We start from the raw sequence: 5,349 nt of genomic DNA, 5'->3' as shown, positions 1-5,349 counted from the left end.
CGGGAGGCGGCGGGATTCGCGGCGGCGGCGGCGCTAGGGCACGGGCGAGGCGGCGGGAGCGGCGGGAGGTAGGGGATGACGGGTGGGCCCCACCCGTCAGCGAGGGTGGCGGGCGGGCCCACCCGTCAGCGGCACGCGCGCGGGGAGGAGGCTGATTGGGCCGCGGGGGAGAGGAGAGAGAGGGAGGGAGGTGGGCCGAGCCGGCCCAAGAGGGGAAGGGGGCAAAAGGGACTTTTTAGGGTTTTTCTTTTTATAAAACCTTTTTAACTTTGTTTATTTCTTAATAATTATTATTTGTGCTCTGAAAATTCCACTAAAATTTATTTACGCATTTTAGGCTTTTAGGAAATATACAAAAATCCTCCAAGCCTTATTTGACTTTTAAATTTGCACATTTTAATTGTTGGAGGCTTTCACATGGATTTTACTTATTCTATGCATAATTTTGAGGATGTATTTTAGAGTCGTTTTGGGACACGACAAACCTACCCCCCTTAAACGGAATCTCGACCCCGAGATTCGGAAGAACTGGCGAAGAGATCAGGATGGGCTGCCTTCAGCTCGTTTTCACGCTCCCAGGTAGCTTCTTCTTCGGCGTGGTTGCTCCACTGGACCTTGCAAAAACGGATTACCCGGTTCCTGGTCCTGCGCTCCATGGTGTCCAGGATTTTCACTGGCCTCTCCACGTAGGTCAAGTCTTCGCGAACTTCAATTTGCTCTGAGTCGGCCTGCTCGGATGGCACTCGAAGGCATTTCTTGAGTTGCGACACATGGAACACATCATGCACGTTGCCCAAGGAGGCGGGCAGCTCCAATTGGTAAGCGACTTCTCCGCGTCGGGCAACGATACGGAAAGGACCCACATACCGAGGTGCGAGCTTCCCTTTTGTCTGAAACCTGTGTACACCCCGCAATGGCGTGACCCGAAGGTACACAAAATCGTCCACTGCGAATTCCAGGTTACGGCGACGGTTATCTGCATAACTTTTCTGCCGGGACTGTGCCACCTTTAGATTATCCCGAATGGTTCTGACTTTAGCTTCAGCTTCTCTCAAGATATCAGTCCCGAACACTTGGCTTTCCCCAACTTGATCCCACAAGAGCGGTGTCCGGCATTTGCGCCCATACAACGCTTCATAAGGTGCCATTTGTATGCTGGCTTGATAGCTGTTATTGTAGGAGAACTCGGCATAGGGGAGACTCTTATCCCAGGTCTTCCCGAAATCCAGGACACATGCGCGAAGCATATCTTCTAGGATCTGATTTAGACGCTCGGTCTGCCCATCTGTCTGCGGGTGGTATGCGGTGCTGAAGTTTAATCGGGTACCCAGCTCTTCTTGGAGCTTCTTCCAAAAGTGAGAGGTGAATTGGCTTCCCCTATCAGATACGATTTTCTTGGGAACGCCATGGAGACTCACGATCCTAGCGAAGTAGAGCTCGGCTAGTTTGTTCCCTCCATAGGTGGTCTTCACAGGAATGAATCGAGCTACCTTGGTTAATCGATCCACCACTACCCATATAGAATCATATCCACCTTGGGTCTTTGGAAGTCCGGTGATAAAATCCATCCCAATTTCATCCCATTTCCATTCAGGTACTTGGAGAGGTTGGAGAAGTCCGGCCGGTCGTTGGTGCTCTGCCTTGACACGCTGGCACACATCACAAAGGGCCACGAACTCTGCAATTTCCCGCTTCATACTAACCCACCAGTATTTCTCCTTCAAGTCTAAGTACATCTTCGTACTGCCAGGGTGGATGGAATAAGGACTTTCGTGGGCTTCCTGAAGTATCAGCTGTTTAAGTTCTCTGTTATCTGGAACGCATACTCGATTTCCGTTCCATAGGGTTCCGTGTTCATCCTCTGTGAAACCAGCGGCTTTACCCTGTTTCATATTCTTGAGGAGTCCATGCATGTCCGGATCGTTCTTCTGAGCCTCGCGGATTCGATCGAGCAAGGTAGGCTTGGCTTCCAACGCAGCCAAGAATCCGCGACCAACTATGCTTAGGTTCAGGGCTTCCATCTGTTGATTAAGTTCGGGTGGAATGCCGCGGACGTTAAGAGTGTTGCAATGGCTCTTTCGACTTAGGGCGTCAGCGACCACGTTGGCCTTACCAGGATGATAGTGAATTCCCACATCGTAATCCTTGATGAGTTCTAACCATCTCCTTTGCCGAAGATTCAGGTCCGACTGAGTGAAGATGTATTTCAAACTCTTATGATCAGTATATATTTCACAGCGATTCCCAATGAGATAGTGCCGCCAGATTTTTAGAGCATGAACCACCGCAGCTAACTCCAAATCATGGGTAGGGTAGTTGCCTTCATGAGGCCGTAGCTGGCGTGAGGCATAGGCCACCACATGACCATCCTGCATGAGCACGCACCCTAATCCTTGGCGCGAAGCGTCACAATACACCATGAAGTCCTTGCGAGTATCCGGCAAGATTAACACTGGCGAGGAAACCAGCCTTTCTTTGAGAGTTTTGAACGCCTTCTCGCATTGCGGCCTCCACACAAATTTCTCTTCTTTCTTCAACAACTGTGTCATGGGTCGAGCGATTTTGGAGAAGTTCTCGATGAACCTCCGGTAGTATCCTGCCAAACCTAAGAAACTGCGGACTTGAGTGACTGTCTTGGGTTGCTTCCAATCAGTGACGGCGGTCACTGTTTCGGGGTCCACAGCAACTCCTTTAGCAGATATCACGTGCCCTAAGAATTTGACTTCGGACAACCAGAACTCACACTTGCTAAGTTTGGCATACAATTGATGTTCCCGCAACTTTCCCAATACCAGACGGAGATGGTGCTGATGGTCTTCCTCTGATTGTGAGTATACCAGAATGTCATCAATGAAAACCACAACAAACTTATCCAAGTATTCCATGAACACTTTGTTCATTAAGTTCATGAAAAAGGCAGGTGCATTGGTTAAACCGAACGACATCACCGTGAATCCATACAGTCTGTATCGCGTGGTGAATGCGGTCTTCGGAATATCTTCATCACGAATACGTAATTGGTGATATCCGGAACTGTCGTAGGCTCTCCGGACCTTCCATTATAATTGAGAGATGAAGTGAATAATTCAAATCATCAAACAAGCATAATGAAATATCCGACGCCTCGAGAGAGGAATATTGGAGATATTGCTAGGCCTTTAGCCTGCCAGTCAACTTCAGCCTGAGATGTGCCCGTCAAACTACTCGAAGGCGGCGACCAGATGTGTTACACATTCAGGAGACTTGACAAAAATGGCTAAAGTTCTACAACATCTCAAATATTCCTAACTCATACTCATGTGAATCTAGTTCCCAGGATGTGCACTAGATTTACACTTTCATCTCAAGCATGATTATACATAGCAAACACAAATAAGATGAAAGCGATTATAAACTACATCTACTTTAGTTACATTGGCCGACTGGCCAAAAAAAAAAATATATAGAACAGCGGAAGCTTGTCTACCCAATCCACAAGCACACCGACTAGGGGTTTACCCCATTAAGTTCAAGTCCTAGAAGAAGCAGTCGATCACCCGCATCACTCAAAGGCTAAGTCTAAATCCTGCAAGCAAAAGTTAATTCAACAGCAAGAGTCAGTACATTATTAGAAATAATGTACTGGCAAGCACCAAGACAAGCCTAAGACCCTACTTGCAAGGCATATAATCAAGGAAGGCATAATATGGTTCTTTTTAGCATAAAGCAAGTTTTATTTGCATAAAACACATTCAAAACGGATTTGCTTTCAAATAAAATTTCAGCAAGCTAGTACTTAGCATATGGGCATCAAAGTAGGCATTAATCATGTATAAATATTCACCTCATTGCCATCCATGGCAGCAAGGAGATCATTCTCAAATCTCATCACAATTTGAAGGTAAATTTCAGCATTTAGGAGAATAAACACAAGTCTATACTCAATACATATCCACACGCCGCTCATGACCGCGAGCACGGCTAATCGATTAGTTTTAACTCTGCAGAGTTTGTACACTTTACCCACATGATGCGAAATAATAATCATGCAAGAGCATGGCACGCGATACATAAGTACCCGATTTATTACCCGCAACAAAGTTTTTCCAAAATTCATGATTTAGCCTTACACCAGCACGATACGTGTTCCTCCATCCTAGTCATACTGGAAATATGACCTAGAACCGTTAAGTGGCGGGCCCACGCCTTGAACTTAACGCCGTGGTGGCGGACACAACGGGAACCCACCCACGTGGCACAATACCGTTGTATTGGACAGACTTAGTCACCTAAACTACCACGTCGGGGTAAATAGGAAGTTCCTCTGAGTTATCCGAACTCATACACACCGGCCTACCAGAATGTAAGGCTAAACCATAAATAATTTACTAAGCTTGGGCTATCCCATACTAGCACATGTGGTTGTACTGTATACGAAATGAACTGACATTGAGTGAAGTCCTTAGGTCGGTTTGGGCGCACTCTCCCCCTATCGGTACACAACTAATCACCATATGTACACCACTTGAGGCCCAAACCTAAAATCCATGTTTTCCACCATTTTATTTATCAAAATCACAAGTTTTAAAGTTCTGTCCAGATTGATTAAAAATCAATTTTCATGTTTGAAATGAGCCCATAATGACAAGGAAGACCATTCTAAGCATGGCTAAGCTTTATAGTAACCTAGTGTCACCAAAACTCATATATAAAGTGGTATAGCCATATTGTTCCTAAGGTTAGGAATGAGGAATATGGATATATGTGGAGTTAAGGTGATAATGCAAATAATAGGAGTTTATCTAACAAGTTTAACAAAATTTTAATTTATTAGTGTACAATCGACATGCAAGATTTGCAAACATTTTCAATAACCTCCAAAAGATAGGTTCAAAGTGATCAAAGAGAGGGAGATGGGACTTGCCTTGAATCAGGAAAATGTCAGCACCTAAATCACTTCTTCACCGATTAAGCAATCATCTATACAAAGTACACGTTATGCAATTAAACACCGAAATATACGAAAAATCCAAAATGTTCTAAAATGCATGATTTGTGCACAGAGAATAGGTACTGGTATAAAATGAATTTAGGTGAAAGAATTTCTATTTTATCTCATTTTATTTGGGAGTTATGAATTTTAGAAGTTTCGTCGGTATAGTGTAGGATTTACTTAGTTACTATTGTGAAATGCTGTTGTAAGGTGATTCTTATTAAGTTTATGTTTGCTGGGGTGAAGATATTTGTTTTCTAAGACTAACACATTTGGTTTCATAATTTTTAGAGTTAATATGAATTATTTATGTATTTTACAAGTTTTAACGTGTTCTAGGCATATATTCCCTATGTGTACATGGCTTTGGAGATTTA

The 5,349-nt window shown here is 44.6% G+C and overlaps 1 long non-coding RNA gene across 1 annotated transcript; it reads right to left on the bottom strand.

Annotated features, from left to right (window-relative positions):
* Positions 1-3,320: 3,320 nt before the first annotated feature.
* Positions 3,321-4,971, bottom strand: LOC136356851 (uncharacterized). Its single transcript, XR_010741877.1, has 2 exons — positions 4,904-4,971; positions 3,321-3,565 (listed from the first exon to the last, which is right to left on the bottom strand). It is a non-coding gene; the product is annotated as an uncharacterized lncRNA (long non-coding RNA).
* Positions 4,972-5,349: the final 378 nt, after the last annotated feature.

The sequence above is a fragment of the Oryza sativa genome, chromosome 6, assembly GCF_034140825.1.
Source record: "Oryza sativa Japonica Group chromosome 6, ASM3414082v1".
NCBI lineage: Eukaryota > Viridiplantae > Streptophyta > Magnoliopsida > Poales > Poaceae > Oryza > Oryza sativa.
This window is presented reverse-complemented; position numbering and strand designations above follow the sequence as displayed.